The sequence below is a fragment of the Borostomias antarcticus genome, assembly GCF_949987555.1.
Source record: "Borostomias antarcticus genome assembly, chromosome: 4".
Lineage (NCBI taxonomy): Eukaryota > Metazoa > Chordata > Actinopteri > Stomiiformes > Stomiidae > Borostomias > Borostomias antarcticus.
Window position 1 is genome coordinate 5,829,030 of NC_140237.1, and position 20,308 is coordinate 5,849,337.

The window sequence follows — 20,308 nt, forward strand, 5'->3', positions numbered from 1 at the left end:
CCTCTCTCTCACTGAGAAAAGCGTTCTTCAGGCATGGAAACACAAACGGTGAATAGGTGAATAAAAGCATTTCTACCACAATAATCTATGTTCTAATGATGACTCCTATAATGGTGCGTGCTCTTCTACATGGGAGAGACATTCATATTGACCAAAATAACTCGGGGCGCATGTACAGTCAGAATGTTCCTAAGACACTTCTCTCTCTCTGAGAAAAGCGTTCTCCAGGCATGGAACGACAAGTTGTGAAAAGGTGAATGAAAGCATCTCTACCACGAGAATACATGTTCTAATGAGGACTTCTATAATAGCGCGTGCTATTCTACATTGGAAAGACATACATTTTGACCAAAATACATCGGGGCGCATGTACAGTCAAAATGCTCCTAAGACACTTCTCTCTCTCTGAGAAAATTATTTTCCAGGCATGGAAACACAGAATGTGAAAATGTGAATAAAAGCATTTCTAACACAAGAATACATGTTCTAATGATGGGTCCTATAATGGTGCGTGCTCTTCTACATGATAGGGTCATTAATCCTGTTCCAAAACGCTCAGGACGCATGTACAGTCAGAATGTTCCTAAGACACTTCTCTCTCTCTGAGAAAAGCGTTCTCCAGGCATGGAACGACAAGTTGTGAAAAGTTGAATGAAAGCATCTCTACCACGAGAATACATGTTCTAATGAGGACTTCTATAATAGCGCGTGCTATTCTACATTGGAAAGACATACATTTTGACCAAAATACATCGGGGCGCATGTACAGTCAAAATGCTCCTAAGACACTTCTCTCTCTCTGAGAAAATTATTTTCCAGGCATGGAAACACAGAATGTAAAAATGTGAATAAAAGCATTTCTAACACAAGAATACATGTTCTAATGATGGGTCCTATAATGGTGCGTGCTCTTCTACATGATAGGGTCATTAATCCTGTTCCAAAACGCTCAGGACGCATGTACAGTCAGAATGTTCCTAAGACACTTCTCTCTCTCTGAGAAAAGCGTTCTCCAGGCATGGAACGACAAGTTGTGAAAAGCTGAATGAAACCATCTCTACTACGAGAATACATGTTCTAATGAGGACTTCTATAATAGCGCGTGCTATTCTACATTGGAAAGACATACATTTTGACCAAAATACATCGGGGCGCGTACAGTCAAAATGCTCCTAAGACACTTCTCTCTCTCTGAGAAAAGCGTTCTCCAGGCATGGAACGACAAGTTGTGAAAAGGTGAATGAAAGCATCTCTACCACGAGAATACATGTTCTAATGAGGACTTCTATAATAGATCGTGCTATTCTACATTGGAAAGACATACATTTTGACCAAAATACATCGGGGCGCATGTACAGTCAAAATGCTCCTAAGACACTTCTCTCTCTCTGAGAAAATTATTTTCCAGGCATGGAAACACAGAATGTAAAAATGTGAATAAAAGCATTTCTAACACAAGAATACATGTTCTAATGATGGGTCCTATAATGGTGCGTGCTCTTCTACATGATAGGGTCATTAATCCTGTTCCAAAACGCTCAGGACGCATGTACAGTCAGAATGTTCCTAAGACACTTCTCTCTCTCTGAGAAAAGCGTTCTCCAGGCATGGAACGACAAGTTGTGAAAAGCTGAATGAAACCATCTCTACTACGAGAATACATGTTCTAATGAGGACTTCTATAATAGCGCGTGCTATTCTACATTGGAAAGACATACATTTTGACCAAAATACATCGGGGCGCGTACAGTCAAAATGCTCCTAAGACACTTCTCTCTCTCTGAGAAAATTATTTTCCAGGCATGGAAACACAGAATGTGAAAATGTGAATAAAAGCATTTCTAACACAATAATACATGTTCTAATGATGGGTCCTATAATGGTGCGTGCTCTTCTACATGATAGGGTCATTAATCCTGTTCCAAAACGCTCAGGACGCATGTACAGTCAGAATGTTCCTAAGACACTTCTCTCTCTCTGAGAAAAGCGTTCTCCAGGCATGGAACGACAAGTTGTGAAAAGGTGAATGAAAGCATCTCTACCACGAGAATACATGTTCTAATGAGGACTTCTATAATAGATCGTGCTATTCTACATTGGAAAGACATACATTTTGACCAAAATACATCGGGGCGCATGGAAAGTCAAAATGCTCCTAAGACACTTCTCTCTCTCTGAGAAAATTATTTTCCAGGCATGGAAACACAGAATGTAAAAATGTGAATAAAAGCATTTCTAACACAAGAATACATGTTCTAATGATGGGTCCTATAATGGTGCGTGCTCTTCTACATGATAGGGTCATTAATCCTGTTCCAAAACGCTCAGGACGCATGTACAGTCAGAATGTTCCTAAGACACTTCTCTCTCTCTGAGAAAAGCGTTCTCCAGGCATGGAACGACAAGTTGTGGAAAGGTGAATGAAAGCATTTCTACCACAATAATCTATGTTCTAATGATGACTCCTATAATGGTGCGTGCTCTTCTACATGGGAGAGACATTCATATTGACCAAAATAACTCGGGGCGCATGGAAAGTCAAAATGTTCCTAAGACACCTCTCTCTCACTGAGAAAAGCGTTCTTCAGGCATGGAAACACAAGAGGTGAAAAGGTGAATAAAAGCATTTCTACCACAATACTCTATGTTCTAATGATGACTCCTATAATGGTGCGTGCTCTTCTACATGGGAGAGACATTCATATTGACCAATATAACTCGGGGCGCATGGAAAGTCAAAATGTTCCTAAGACACCTCTCTCTCACTGAGAAAAGCGTTTTTCAAGCATGGAACACAAGAGGTGAAAAGGTGAATAAAAGCAATTCTACCACAATAATCTATGTTCTAATGATGACTCCTATAATGGTGCGTGCTCTTCTACATGGGAGGGACATTCATATTGACCAAAATAACTCGGGGCGCATGGAAAGTCAAAATGTTCCTAAGACACCTCTCTCTCACTGAGAAAAGCGTTCTTCAGGCATGGAAACACAAACGGTGAATAGGTGAATAAAAGCATTTCTACCACAATAATCTATGTTCTAATGATGACTCCTATAATGGTGCGTGCTCTTCTACATGGGAGAGACATTCATATTGACCAAAATAACTCGGGGCGCATGGAAAGTCAAAATGTTCCTAAGACACCTCTCTCTCACTGAGAAAAGCGTTCTTCAGGCATGGAAACACAAGAGGTGAAAAGGTGAATAAAAGCATTGCTACCACAATAATCTATGTTCTAATGATGACTCCTATAATGGTGCGTGCTCTTTTACATGGGAGAGACATTCATATTGACCAAAATAACTCGGGGCGCATGGAAAGTCAAAATGTTCCTAAGACACCTCTCTCTCACTGAGAAAAGCGTTCTTCAGGCATGGAAACACAAGAGGTGAAAAGGTGAATAAAAGCATTTCTACCACAATACTCTATGTTCTAATGATGACTCCTATAATGGTGCGTGCTCTTCTACATGGGAGAGACATTCATATTGACCAATATAACTCGGGGCGCATGGAAAGTCAAAATGTTCCTAAGACACCTCTCTCTCACTGAGAAAAGCGTTTTTCAAGCATGGAACACAAGAGGTGAAAAGGTGAATAAAAGCAATTCTACCACAATAATCTATGTTCTAATGATGACTCCTATAATGGTGCGTGCTCTTCTACATGGGAGGGACATTCATATTGACCAAAATAACTCGGGGCGCATGGAAAGTCAAAATGTTCCTAAGACACCTCTCTCTCACTGAGAAAAGCGTTCTTCAGGCATGGAAACACAAACGGTGAATAGGTGAATAAAAGCATTTCTACCACAATAATCTATGTTCTAATGATGACTCCTATAATGGTGCGTGCTCTTCTACATGATAGGGTCATTAATCCTGTTCCAAAACGCTCAGGACGCATGTACAGTCAGAATGTTCCTAAGACACTTCTCTCTCTCTGAGAAAAGCGTTCTCCAGGCATGGAACGACAAGTTGTGGAAAGGTGAATGAAAGCATCTCTACCACGAGAATACATGTTCTAATGAGGACTTCTATAATAGCGCGTGCTATTCTACATTGGAAAGACATACATTTTGACCAAAATACATCGGGGCGCATGGAAAGTCAAAATGCTCCTAAGACACTTCTCTCTCTCTGAGAAAATTATTTTCCAGGCATGGAAACACAGAATGTGAAAATGTGAATAAAAGCATTTCTAACACAAGAATACATGTTCTAATGATGGGTCCTATAATGGTGCGTGCTCTTCTACATGATAGGGTCATTAATCCTGTTCCAAAACGCTCAGGACGCATGTACAGTCAGAATGTTCCTAAGACACTTCTCTCTCTCTGAGAAAAGCGTTCTCCAGGCATGGAACGACAAGTTGTGAAAAGGTGAATGAAAGCATCTCTACCACGAGAATACATGTTCTAATGAGGACTTCTATAATAGCGCGTGCTATTCTACATTGGAAAGACATACATTTTGACCAAAATACATCGGGGCGCATGTACAGTCAAAATGCTCCTAAGACACTTCTCTCTCTCTGAGAAAATTATTTTCCAGGCATGGAAACACAGAATGTGAAAATGTGAATAAAAGCATTTCTAACACAAGAATACATGTTCTAATGATGGGTCCTATAATGGTGCGTGCTCTTCTACATGATAGGGTCATTAATCCTGTTCCAAAACGCTCAGGACGCATGTACAGTCAGAATGTTCCTAAGAAACTTCTCTCTCTGAGAAAAGCGTTCTCCAGGCATGGAACGACAAGTTGTGGAAAGGTGAATGAAAGCATATCTACCACGAGAATACATGTTCTAATGAGGACTTCTATAATAGCGCGTGCTATTCTACATTGGAAAGACATACATTTTGACCAAAATACATCGGGGCGCATGTACAGTCAAAAATGCTCCTAAGACACTTCTCTCTCTCTGAGAAAATTATTTTCCAGGCATGGAAACACAGAATGTGAAAATGTGAATAAAAGCATTTCTAACACAAGAATACATGTTCTAATGATGGGTCCTATAATGGTGCGTGCTCTTCTACATGATAGGGTCATTAATCCTGTTCCAAAACGCTCAGGACGCATGTACAGTCAGAATGTTCCTAAGACACTTCTCTCTCTCTGAGAAAAGCGTTCTTCAGGCATGGAAACACAAACTGTGAATAGGTGAATAAAAGCATTTCTACCACAATAATCTATGTTCTAATGATGACTCCTATAATGGTGCGTGCTCTTCTACATGGGAGAGACATTCATATTGACCAAAATAACTCGGGGCGCATGGAAAGTCAAAATGTTCCTAAGACACCTCTCTCTCACTGAGAAAAGCGTTCTTCAGGCATGGAAACACAAGAGGTGAAAAGGTGAATAAAAGCATTTCTACCACAATACTCTATGTTCTAATGATGACTCCTATAATGGTGCGTGCTCTTCTACATGGGAGAGACATTCATATTGACCAATATAACTCGGGGCGCATGGAAAGTCAAAATGTTCCTAAGACACCTCTCTCTCACTGAGAAAAGCGTTTTTCAAGCATGGAACACAAGAGGTGAAAAGGTGAATAAAAGCAATTCTACCACAATAATCTATGTTCTAATGATGACTCCTATAATGGTGCGTGCTCTTCTACATGGGAGGGACATTCATATTGACCAAAATAACTCGGGGCGCATGGAAAGTCAAAATGTTCCTAAGACACCTCTCTCTCACTGAGAAAAGCGTTCTTCAGGCATGGAAACACAAACGGTGAATAGGTGAATAAAAGCATTTCTACCACAATAATCTATGTTCTAATGATGACTCCTATAATGGTGCGTGCTCTTCTACATGGGAGGGACATTCATATTGACCAAAATAACTCGGGGCGCATGGAAAGTCAAAATGTTCCTAATACACCTCTCTCTCACTGAGAAAAGCGTTCTTCAGGCATGGAAACACAAACGGTGAATAGGTGAATAAAAGCATTTCTACCACAATAATCTATGTTCTAATGATGACTCCTATAATGGTGCGTGCTCTTCTACATGGGAGAGACATTCATATTGACCAAAATAACTCGGGGCGCATGTACAGTCAGAATGTTCCTAAGACACTTCTCTCTCTCTGAGAAAAGCGTTCTCCAGGCATGGAACGACAAGTTGTGGAAAGGTGAATGAAAGCATCTCTACCACGAGAATACATGTTCTAATGAGGACTTCTATAATAGCGCGTGCTATTCTACATTGGAAAGACATACATTTTGTCCAAAATACATCGGGGCGCATGGAAAGTCAAAATGCTCCTAAGACACTTCTCTCTCTCTGAGAAAATTATTTTCCAGGCATGGAAACACAGAATGTGAAAATGTGAATAAAAGCATTTCTAACACAAGAATACATGTTCTAATGATGGGTCCTATAATGGTGCGTGCTCTTCTACATGATAGGGTCATTAATCCTGTTCCAAAACGCTCAGGACGCATGTACAGTCAGAATGTTCCTAAGACACTTCTCTCTCTCTGAGAAAAGCGTTCTCCAGGCATGGAACGACAAGTTGTGGAAAGGTGAATGAAAGCATCTCTACCACGAGAATACATGTTCTAATGAGGACTTCTATAATAGCGCGTGCTATTCTACATTGGAAAGACATACATTTTGACCAAAATACATCGGGGCGCATGTACAGTCAAAATGCTCCTAAGACACTTCTCTCTCTCTGAGAAAATTATTTTCCAGGCATGGAAACACAGAATGTAAAAATGTGAATAAAAGCATTTCTAACACAAGAATACATGTTCTAATGATGGGTCCTATAATGGTGCGTGCTCTTCTACATGATAGGGTCATTAATCCTGTTCCAAAACGCTCAGGACGCATGTACAGTCAGAATGTTCCTAAGACACTTCTCTCTCTCTGAGAAAAGCGTTCTCCAGGCATGGAACGACAAGTTGTGGAAAGGTGAATGAAAGCATCTCTACCACGAGAATACATGTTCTAATGAGGACTTCTATAATAGCGCGTGCTATTCTACATTGGAAAGACATACATTTTGACCAAAATACATCGGGGCGCATGTACAGTCAAAATGCTCCTAAGACACTTCTCTCTCTCTGAGAAAATTATTTTCCAGGCATGGAAACACAGAATGTGAAAATGTGAATAAAAGCATTTCTAACACAAGAATACATGTTCTAATGATGGGTCCTATAATGGTGCGTGCTCTTCTACATGATAGGGTCATTAATCCTGTTCCAAAACGCTCAGGACGCATGTACAGTCAGAATGTTCCTAAGACACTTCTCTCTCTCTGAGAAAAGCGTTCTCCAGGCATGGAACGACAAGTTGTGGAAAGGTGAATGAAAGCATCTCTACCACGAGAATACATGTTCTAATGAGGACTTCTATAATAGCGCGTGCTATTCTACATTGGAAAGACATACATTTTGACCAAAATACATCGGGGCGCATGGAAAGTCAAAATGCTCCTAAGACACTTCTCTCTCTCTGAGAAAATTATTTTCCAGGCATGGAAACACAGAATGTGAAAATGTGAATAAAAGCATTTCTAACACAAGAATACATGTTCTAATGATGGGTCCTATAATGGTGCGTGCTCTTCTACATGATAGGGTCATTAATCCTGTTCCAAAACGCTCAGGACGCATGTACAGTCAGAATGTTCCTAAGACACTTCTCTCTCTCTGAGAAAAGCGTTCTCCAGGCATGGAACGACAAGTTGTGAAAAGGTGAATGAAACCATCTCTACTACGAGAATACATGTTCTAATGAGGACTTCTATAATAGCGCGTGCTATTCTACATTGGAAAGACATACATTTTGACCAAAATACATCGGGGCGCGTACAGTCAAAATGCTCCTAAGACACTTCTCTCTCTCTGAGAAAATTATTTTCCAGGCATGGAAACACAGAATGTGAAAATGTGAATAAAAGCATTTCTAACACAAGAATACATGTTCTAATGATGGGTCCTATAATGGTGCGTGCTCTTCTACATGATAGGGTCATTAATCCTGTTCCAAAACGCTCAGGACGCATGTACAGTCAGAATGTTCCTAAGACACTTCTCTCTCTCTGAGAAAAGCGTTCTCCAGGCATGGAACGACAAGTTGTGAAAAGGTGAATGAAAGCATCTCTACCACGAGAATACATGTTCTAATGAGGACTTCTATAATAGATCGTGCTATTCTACATTGGAAAGACATACATTTTGACCAAAATACATCGGGGCGCATGGAAAGTCAAAATGCTCCTAAGACACTTCTCTCTCTCTGAGAAAATTATTTTCCAGGCATGGAAACACAGAATGTGAAAATGTGAATAAAAGCATTTCTAACACAAGAATACATGTTCTAATGATGGGTCCTATAATGGTGCGTGCTCTTCTACATGATAGGGTCATTAATCCTGTTCCAAAACGCTCAGGACGCATGTACAGTCAGAATGTTCCTAAGACACTTCTCTCTCTCTGAGAAAAGCGTTCTCCAGGCATGGAACGACAAGTTGTGAAAAGGTGAATGAAAGCATCTCTACCACGAGAATACATGTTCTAATGAGGACTTCTATAATAGATCGTGCTATTCTACATTGGAAAGACATACATTTTGACCAAAATACATCGGGGCGCATGGAAAGTCAAAATGCTCCTAAGACACTTCTCTCTCTCTGAGAAAATTATTTTCCAGGCATGGAAACACAGAATGTGAAAATGTGAATAAAAGCATTTCTAACACAAGAATACATGTTCTAATGATGGGTCCTATAATGGTGCGTGCTCTTCTACATGATAGGGTCATTAATCCTGTTCCAAAACGCTCAGGACGCATGTACAGTCAGAATGTTCCTAAGACACTTCTCTCTCTCTGAGAAAAGCGTTCTCCAGGCATGGAACGACAAGTTGTGGAAAGGTGAATGAAAGCATCTCTACCACGAGAATACATGTTCTAATGAGGACTTCTATAATAGCGCGTGCTATTCTACATTGGAAAGACATACATTTTGACCAAAATACATCGGGGCGCATGTACAGTCAAAATGCTCCTAAGACACTTCTCTCTCTCTGAGAAAATTATTTTCCAGGCATGGAAACACAGAATGTAAAAATGTGAATAAAAGCATTTCTAACACAAGAATACATGTTCTAATGATGGGTCCTATAATGGTGCGTGCTCTTCTACATGATAGGGTCATTAATCCTGTTCCAAAACGCTCAGGACGCATGTACAGTCAGAATGTTCCTAAGACACTTCTCTCTCTCTGAGAAAAGCGTTCTCCAGGCATGGAACGACAAGTTGTGGAAAGGTGAATGAAAGCATCTCTACCACGAGAATACATGTTCTAATGAGGACTTCTATAATAGCGCGTGCTATTCTACATTGGAAAGACATACATTTTGACCAAAATACATCGGGGCGCATGGAAAGTCAAAATGCTCCTAAGACACTTCTCTCTCTCTGAGAAAATTATTTTCCAGGCATGGAAACACAGAATGTGAAAATGTGAATAAAAGCATTTCTAACACAAGAATACATGTTCTAATGATGGGTCCTATAATGGTGCGTGCTCTTCTACATGATAGGGTCATTAATCCTGTTCCAAAACGCTCAGGACGCATTTACAGTCAGAATGTTCCTAAGACACTTCTCTCTCTCTGAGAAAAGCGTTCTCCAGGCATGGAACGACAAGTTGTGGAAAGGTGAATGAAAGCATCTCTACCACGAGAATACATGTTCTAATGAGGACTTCTATAATAGCGCGTGCTATTCTACATTGGAAAGACATACATTTTGACCAAAATACATCGGGGCGCATGGAAAGTCAAAATGCTCCTAAGACACTTCTCTCTCTCTGAGAAAATTATTTTCCAGGCATGGAAACACAGAATGTAAAAATGTGAATAAAAGCATTTCTAACACAAGAATACATGTTCTAATGATGGGTCCTATAATGGTGCGTGCTCTTCTACATGATAGGGTCATTAATCCTGTTCCAAAACGCTCAGGACGCATGTACAGTCAGAATGTTCCTAAGACACTTCTCTCTCTCTGAGAAAAGCGTTCTCCAGGCATGGAACGACAAGTTGTGGAAAGGTGAATGAAAGCATCTCTACCACGAGAATACATGTTCTAATGAGGACTTCTATAATAGCGCGTGCTATTCTACATTGGAAAGACATACATTTTGACCAAAATACATCGGGGCGCATGGAAAGTCAAAATGCTCCTAAGACACTTCTCTCTCTCTGAGAAAATTATTTTCCAGGCATGGAAACACAGAATGTGAAAATGTGAATAAAAGCATTTCTAACACAAGAATACATGTTCTAATGATGGGTCCTATAATGGTGCGTGCTCTTCTACATGATAGGGTCATTAATCCTGTTCCAAAACGCTCAGGACGCATGTACAGTCAGAATGTTCCTAAGACACTTCTCTCTCTCTGAGAAAAGCGTTCTCCAGGCATGGAACGACAAGTTGTGAAAAGGTGAATGAAAGCATCTCTACCACGAGAATACATGTTCTAATGAGGACTTCTATAATAGCGCGTGCTATTCTACATTGGAAAGACATACATTTTGACCAAAATACATCGGGGCGCATGTACAGTCAAAATGCTCCTAAGACACTTCTCTCTCTCTGAGAAAATTATTTTCCAGGCATGGAAACACAGAATGTGAAAATGTGAATAAAAGCATTTCTAACACAAGAATACATGTTCTAATGATGGGTCCTATAATGGTGCGTGCTCTTCTACATGATAGGGTCATTAATCCTGTTCCAAAACGCTCAGGACGCATGTACAGTCAGAATGTTCCTAAGACACTTCTCTCTCTCTGAGAAAAGCGTTCTCCAGGCATGGAACGACAAGTTGTGGAAAGGTGAATGAAAGCATCTCTACCACGAGAATACATGTTCTAATGAGGACTTCTATAATAGCGCGTGCTATTCTACATTGGAAAGACATACATTTTGACCAAAATACATCGGGGCGCATGGAAAGTCAAAATGCTCCTAAGACACTTCTCTCTCTCTGAGAAAATTATTTTCCAGGCATGGAAACACAGAATGTGAAAATGTGAATAAAAGCATTTCTAACACAAGAATACATGTTCTAATGATGGGTCCTATAATGGTGCGTGCTCTTCTACATGATAGGGTCATTAATCCTGTTCCAAAACGCTCAGGACGCATGTACAGTCAGAATGTTCCTAAGACACTTCTCTCTCTCTGAGAAAAGCGTTCTCCAGGCATGGAACGACAAGTTGTGAAAAGGTGAATGAAAGCATCTCTACCACGAGAATACATGTTCTAATGAGGACTTCTATAATAGCGCGTGCTATTCTACATTGGAAAGACATACATTTTGACCAAAATACATCGGGGCGCCTGTACAGTCAAAATGCTCCTAAGACACTTCTCTCTCTCTGAGAAAATTATTTTCCAGGCATGGAAACACAGAATGTGAAAATGTGAATAAAAGCATTTCTAACACAAGAATACATGTTCTAATGATGGGTCCTATAATGGTGCGTGCTCTTCTACATGATAGGGTCATTAATCCTGTTCCAAAACGCTCAGGACGCATGTACAGTCAGAATGTTCCTAAGACACTTCTCTCTCTCTGAGAAAAGCGTTCTCCAGGCATGGAACGACAAGTTGTGAAAAGGTGAATGAAAGCATCTCTACCACGAGAATACATGTTCTAATGAGGACTTCTATAATAGCGCGTGCTATTCTACATTGGAAAGACATACATTTTGACCAAAATACATCGGGGCGCATGTACAGTCAAAATGCTCCTAAGACACTTCTCTCTCTCTGAGAAAATTATTTTCCAGGCATGGAAACACAGAATGTGAAAATGTGAATAAAAGCATTTCTAACACAAGAATACATGTTCTAATGATGGGTCCTATAATGGTGCGTGCTCTTCTACATGATAGGGTCATTAATCCTGTTCCAAAACGCTCAGGACGCATGTACAGTCAGAATGTTCCTAAGACACTTCTCTCTCTCTGAGAAAAGCGTTCTCCAGGCATGGAACGACAAGTTGTGAAAAGGTGAATGAAAGCATCTCTACCACGAGAATACATGTTCTAATGAGGACTTCTATAATAGCGCGTGCTATTCTACATTGGAAAGACATACATTTTGACCAAAATACATCGGGGCGCATGGAAAGTCAAAATGCTCCTAAGACACTTCTCTCTCTCTGAGAAAATTATTTTCCAGGCATGGAAACACAGAATGTAAAAATGTGAATAAAAGCATTTCTAACACAAGAATACATGTTCTAATGATGGGTCCTATAATGGTGCGTGCTCTTCTACATGATAGGGTCATTAATCCTGTTCCAAAACGCTCAGGAAGCATGTACAGTCAGAATGTTCCTAAGACACTTCTCTCTCTCTGAGAAAAGCGTTCTCCAGCATGGAACGACAAGTTGTGAAAAGGTGAATGAAACCATCTCTACTACGAGAATACATGTTCTAATGAGGACTTCTATAATAGCGCGTGCTATTCTACATTGGAAAGACATACATTTTGACCAAAATACATCGGGGCGCGTACAGTCAAAATGCTCCTAAGACACTTCTCTCTCTCTGAGAAAATTATTTTCCAGGCATGGAAACACAGAATGTGAAAATGTGAATAAAAGCATTTCTAACACAAGAATACATGTTCTAATGATGGGTCCTATAATGGTGCGTGCTCTTCTACATGATAGGGTCATTAATCCTGTTCCAAAACGCTCAGGACGCATGTACAGTCAGAATGTTCCTAAGACACTTCTCTCTCTCTGAGAAAAGCGTTCTCCAGGCATGGAACGACAAGTTGTGAAAAGGTGAATGAAAGCATCTCTACCACGAGAATACATGTTCTAATGAGGACTTCTATAATAGATCGTGCTATTCTACATTGGAAAGACATACATTTTGACCAAAATACATCGGGGCGCATGGAAAGTCAAAATGCTCCTAAGACACTTCTCTCTCTCTGAGAAAATTATTTTCCAGGCATGGAAACACAGAATGTGAAAATGTGAATAAAAGCATTTCTAACACAAGAATACATGTTCTAATGATGGGTCCTATAATGGTGCGTGCTCTTCTACATGATAGGGTCATTAATCCTGTTCCAAAACGCTCAGGACGCATGTACAGTCAGAATGTTCCTAAGACACTTCTCTATCTCTGAGAAAAGCGTTCTCCAGGCATGGAACGACAAGTTGTGAAAAGGTGAATGAAAGCATCTCTACCACGAGAATACATGTTCTAATGAGGACTTCTATAATAGCGCGTGCTATTCTACATTGGAAAGACATACATTTTGACCAAAATACATCGGGGCGCATGGAAAGTCAAAATGCTCCTAAGACACCTCTCTCTCTGAGAAAATTATTTTCCAGGCATGGAAACACAGAATGTAAAAATGTGAATAAAAGCATTTCTAACACAAGAATACATGTTCTAATGATGGGTCCTATAATGGTGCGTGCTCTTCTACATGATAGGGTCATTAATCCTGTTCCAAAACGCTCAGGACGCATGTACAGTCAGAATGTTCCTAAGACACTTCTCTCTCTCTGAGAAAAGCGTTCTCCAGGCATGGAACGACAAGTTGTGGAAAGGTGAATGAAAGCATCTCTACCACGAGAATACATGTTCTAATGAGGACTTCTATAATAGCGCGTGCTATTCTACATTGGAAAGACATACATTTTGACCAAAATACATCGGGGCGCATGTACAGTCAAAATGCTCCTAAGACACTTCTCTCTCTCTGAGAAAATTATTTTCCAGGCATGGAAACACAGAATGTAAAAATGTGAATAAAAGCATTTCTAACACAAGAATACATGTTCTAATGATGGGTCCTATAATGGTGCGTGCTCTTCTACATGATAGGGTCATTAATCCTGTTCCAAAACGCTCAGGACGCATGTACAGTCAGAATGTTCCTAAGACACTTCTCTCTCTCTGAGAAAAGCGTTCTCCAGGCATGGAACGACAAGTTGTGAAAAGGTGAATGAAAGCATCTCTACCACGAGAATACATGTTCTAATGAGGACTTCTATAATAGATCGTGCTATTCTACATTGGAAAGACATACATTTTGACCAAAATACATCGGGGCGCATGTACAGTCAAAATGCTCCTAAGACACTTCTCTCTCTCTGAGAAAATTATTTTCCAGGCATGGAAACACAGAATGTGAAAATGTGAATAAAAGCATTTCTAACACAAGAATACATGTTCTAATGATGGGTCCTATAATGGTGCGTGCTCTTCTACATGATAGGGTCATTAATCCTGTTCCAAAACGCTCAGGACGCATGTACAGTCAGAATGTTCCTAAGACACTTCTCTATCTCTGAGAAAAGCGTTCTCCAGGCATGGAACGACAAGTTGTGAAAAGGTGAATGAAAGCATCTCTACCACGAGAATACATGTTCTAATGAGGACTTCTATAATAGCGCGTGCTATTCTACATTGGAAAGACATACATTTTGACCAAAATACATCGGGGCGCATGGAAAGTCAAAATGCTCCTAAGACACCTCTCTCTCTGAGAAAATTATTTTCCAGGCATGGAAACACAGAATGTAAAAATGTGAATAAAAGCATTTCTAACACAAGAATACATGTTCTAATGATGGGTCCTATAATGGTGCGTGCTCTTCTACATGATAGGGTCATTAATCCTGTTCCAAAACGCTCAGGACGCATGTACAGTCAGAATGTTCCTAAGACACTTCTCTCTCTCTGAGAAAAGCGTTCTCCAGGCATGGAACGACAAGTTGTGGAAAGGTGAATGAAAGCATCTCTACCACGAGAATACATGTTCTAATGAGGACTTCTATAATAGCGCGTGCTATTCTACATTGGAAAGACATACATTTTGACCAAAATACATCGGGGCGCATGTACAGTCAAAATGCTCCTAAGACACTTCTCTCTCTCTGAGAAAATTATTTTCCAGGCATGGAAACACAGAATGTAAAAATGTGAATAAAAGCATTTCTAACACAAGAATACATGTTCTAATGATGGGTCCTATAATGGTGCGTGCTCTTCTACATGATAGGGTCATTAATCCTGTTCCAAAACGCTCAGGACGCATGTACAGTCAGAATGTTCCTAAGACACTTCTCTCTCTCTGAGAAAAGCGTTCTCCAGGCATGGAACGACAAGTTGTGGAAAGGTGAATGAAAGCATCTCTACCACGAGAATACATGTTCTAATGAGGACTTCTATAATAGCGCGTGCTATTCTACATTAGAAAGACATACATTTTGACCAAAATACATCGGGGCGCATGGAAAGTCAAAATGCTCCTAAGACACTTCTCTCTCTCTGAGAAAATTATTTTCCAGGCATGGAAACACAGAATGTGAAAATGTGAATAAAAGCATTTCTAACACAAGAATACATGTTCTAATGATGGGTCCTATAATGGTGCGTGCTCTTCTACATGATAGGGTCATTAATCCTGTTCCAAAACGCTCAGGACGCATGTACAGTCAGAATGTTCCTAAGACACTTCTCTCTCTCTGAGAAAAGCGTTCTCCAGGCATGGAACGACAAGTTGTGAAAAGGTGAATGAAACCATCTCTACTACGAGAATACATGTTCTAATGAGGACTTCTATAATAGCGCGTGCTATTCTACATTGGAAAGACATACATTTTGACCAAAATACATCGGGGCGCGTACAGTCAAAATGCTCCTAAGACACTTCTCTCTCTCTGAGAAAATTATTTTCCAGGCATGGAAACACAGAATGTGAAAATGTGAATAAAAGCATTTCTAACACAAGAATACATGTTCTAATGATGGGTCCTATAATGGTGCGTGCTCTTCTACATGATAGGGTCATTAATCCTGTTCCAAAACGCTCAGGACGCATGTACAGTCAGAATGTTCCTAAGACACTTCTCTCTCTCTGAGAAAAGCGTTCTCCAGGCATGGAACGACAAGTTGTGAAAAGGTGAATGAAAGCATCTCTACCACGAGAATACATGTTCTAATGAGGACTTCTATAATAGATCGTGCTATTCTACATTGGAAAGACATACATTTTGACCAAAATACATCGGGGCGCATGGAAAGTCAAAATGCTCCTAAGACACCTCTCTCTCTGAGAAAATTATTTTCCAGGCATGGAAACACAGAATGTGAAAATGTGAATAAAAGCATTTCTAACACAAGAATACATGTTCTAATGATGGGTCCTATAATGGTGCGTGCTCTTCTACATGATAGGGTCATTAATCCTGTTCCAAAACGCTCAGGACGCATGTACAGTCAGAATGTTCCTAAGACACTTCTCTCTCTCTGAGAAAAGCGTTCTCCAGGCATGGAACGACAAGTTGTGAAAAGGTGAATGAAAGCATCTCTACCACGAGAATACATGTTCTAATGAGGACTTCTATAATAGATCGTGCTATTCTACATTGGAAAGACATACATTTTGACCAAAATACATCGGGGCGCATGGAAAGTCAAAATGCTCCTAAGACACTTCTCTCTCTCTGAGAAAATTATTTTCCAGGCATGGAAACACAGAATGTGAAAATGTGAATAAAAGCATTTCTAACACAAGAATACATGTTCTAATGATGGGTCCTATAATGGTGCGTGCTCTTCTACATGATAGGGTCATTAATCCTGTTCCAAAACGCTCAGGACGCATGTACAGTCAGAATGTTCCTAAGACACTTCTCTCTCTCTGAGAAAAGCGTTCTCCAGGCATGGAACGACAAGTTGTGGAAAGGTGAATGAAAGCATCTCTACCACGAGAATACATGTTCTAATGAGGACTTCTATAATAGCGCGTGCTATTCTACATTGGAAAGACATACATTTTGACCAAAATACATCGGGGCGCATGTACAGTCAAAATGCTCCTAAGACACTTCTCTCTCTCTGAGAAAATTATTTTCCAGGCATGGAAACACAGAATGTAAAAATGTGAATAAAAGCATTTCTAACACAAGAATACATGTTCTAATGATGGGTCCTATAATGGTGCGTGCTCTTCTACATGATAGGGTCATTAATCCTGTTCCAAAACGCTCAGGACGCATGTACAGTCAGAATGTTCCTAAGACACTTCTCTCTCTCTGAGAAAAGCGTTCTCCAGGCATGGAACGACAAGTTGTGGAAAGGTGAATGAAAGCATCTCTACCACGAGAATACATGTTCTAATGAGGACTTCTATAATAGCGCGTGCTATTCTACATTGGAAAGACATACATTTTGACCAAAATACATCGGGGCGCATGGAAAGTCAAAATGCTCCTAAGACACTTCTCTCTCTCTGAGAAAATTATTTTCCAGGCATGGAAACACAGAATGTGAAAATGTGAATAAAAGCATTTCTAACACAAGAATACATGTTCTAATGATGGGTCCTATAATGGTGCGTGCTCTTCTACATGATAGGGTCATTAATCCTGTTCCAAAACGCTCAGGACGCATGTACAGTCAGAATGTTCCTAAGACACTTCTCTCTCTCTGAGAAAAGCGTTCTCCAGGCATGGAACGACAAGTTGTGAAAAGGTGAATGAAAGCATCTCTACCACGAGAATACATGTTCTAATGAGGACTTCTATAATAGCGCGTGCTATTCTACATTGGAAAGACATACATTTTGACCAAAATACATCGGGGCGCATGTACAGTCAAAATGCTCCTAAGACACGTCTCTCTCTCTGAGAAAATTATTTTCCAGGCATGGAAACACAGAATGTGAAAATGTGAATAAAAGCATTTCTAACACAAGAATACATGTTCTAATGATGGGTCCTATAATGGTGCGTGCTCTTCTACATGATAGGGTCATTAATCCTGTTCCAAAACGCTCAGGACGCATGTACAGTCAGAATGTTCCTAAGACACTTCTCTCTCTCTGAGAAAAGCGTTCTTCAGGCATGGAAACACAAACTGTGAATAGGTGAATAAAAGCATTTCTACCACAATAATCTATGTTCTAATGATGACTCCTATAATGGTGCGTGCTCTTCTACATGGGAGAGACATTCATATTGACCAAAATAACTCGGGGCGCATGGAAAGTCAAAATGTTCCTAAGACACCTCTCTCTCACTGAGAAAAGCGTTCTTCAGGCATGGAAACACAAGAGGTGAAAAGGTGAATAAAAGCATTTCTACCACAATAATCTATGTTCTAATGATGACTCCCATAATGGTGCGTGCTCTTCTACATGGGAGAGACATTCATATTGACCAAAATAACTCGGGGCGCATGGAAAGTCAAAATGTTCCTAAGACACCTCTCTCTCACTGAGAAAAGCGTTCTTCAGGCATGGAAACACAAGAGGTGAAAAGGTGAATAAAAGCATTTCTACCACAATAATCTATGTTCTAATGATGACTCCTATAATGGTGCGTGCTCTTTTACATGGGAGAGACATTCATATTGACCAAAATAACTCGGGGCGCATGGAAAGTCAAAATGTTCCTAAGACACCTCTCTCTCACTGAGAAAAGCGTTCTTCAGGCATGGAAACACAAGAGGTGAAAAGGTGAATAAAAGCATTTCTACCACAATAATCTATGTTCTAATGATGACTCCTATAATGGTGCGTGCTCTTCTACATGGGAGAGACATTCATATTGACCAAAATAACTCGGGGCGCATGGAAAGTCAAAATGTTCCTAAGACACCTCTCTCTCACTGAGAAAAGCGTTCTTCAGGCATGGAAACACAAGAGGTGAAAAGGTGAATAAAAGCATTTCTACCACAATAATCTATGTTCTAATGATGACTCCTATAATGGTGCGTGCTCTTTTACATGGGAAAGACATTCATATTGACCAAAATAACTCGGGGCGCATGGAAAGTCAAAATGTTCCTAAGACACCTCTCTCTCACTGAGAAAAGCGTTCTTCAGGCATGGAAACACAAACGGTGAATAGGTGAATAAAAGCATTTCTAACACAAGAATACATGTTCTAATGATGGGTCCTATAATGGTGCGTGCTCTTCTACATGATAGGGTCATTAATCCTGTTCCAAAACGCTCAGGACGCATGTACAGTCAGAATGTTCCTAAGACACTTCTCTCTCTCTGAGAAAAGCGTTCTTCAGGCATGGAAACACAAACTGTGAATAGGTGAATAAAAGCATTTCTACCACAATAATATATGTTCTAATGATGACTCCTATAATGGTGCGTGCTCTTCTACATGGGAGAGACATTCATATTGACCAAAATAACTCGGGGCGCATGGAAAGTCAAAATGTTCCTAAGACACCTCTCTCTCACTGAGAAAAGCGTTCTTCAGGCATGGAAACACAAGAGGTGAAAAGGTGAATAAAAGCATTTCTACCACAATAATCTATGTTCTAATGATGACTCCTATAATGGTGCGTGCTCTTCTACATGGGAGAGACATTCATATTGACCAAAATAACTCGGGGCGCATGGAAAGTCAAAATGTTCCTAAGACACCTCTCTCTCACTGAGAAAAGCGTTCTTCAGGCATGGAAACACAAGAGGTGAAAAGGTGAATAAAAGCATTTCTACCACAATAATCTATGTTCTAATGATGACTCCTATAATGGTGCGTGCTCTTTTACATGGGAGAGACATTCATATTGACCAAAATAACTCGGGGCGCATGGAAAGTCAAAATGTTCCTAAGACACCTCTCTCTCACTGAGAAAAGCGTTCTTCAGGCATGGAAACACAAGAGGTGAAAAGGTGAATAAAAGCATTTCTACCACAATAATCTATGTTCTAATGATGACTCCTATAATGGTGCGTGCTCTTCTACATGGGAGAGACATTCATATTGACCAAAATAACTCGGGGCGCATGGAAAGTCAAAATGTTCCTAAGACACCTCTCTCTCACTGAGAAAAGCGTTCTTCAGGCATGGAAACACAAGAGGTGAAAAGGTGAATAAAAGCATTTCTACCACAATAATCTATGTTCTAATGATGACTCCTATAATGGTGCGTGCTCTTTTACATGGGAGAGACATTCATATTGACCAAAATAACTCGGGGCGCATGGAAAGTCAAAATGTTCCTAAGACACCTCTCTCTCACTGAGAAAAGCGTTCTTCAGGCATGGAAACACAAACGGTGAATAGGTGAATAAAAGCATTTCTAACACAAGAATACATGTTCTAATGATGGGTCCTATAATGGTGCGTGCTCTTCTACATGATAGGGTCATTAATCCTGTTCCAAAACGCTCAGGACGCATGTACAGTCAGAATGTTCCTAAGACACTTCTCTCTCTCTGAGAAAAGCGTTCTTCAGGCATGGA

General features: G+C 40.2%; 1 protein-coding gene across 1 annotated transcript in view; it reads right to left on the bottom strand.

Moving 5' to 3' along the window:
• The window catches only part of LOC311308101 (sodium/potassium/calcium exchanger 1-like), a gene marked incomplete at both ends in the record, with an annotated part of 380,753 nt that overhangs the window by 217,425 nt on the left and 143,020 nt on the right, over positions 1–20,308 (bottom strand).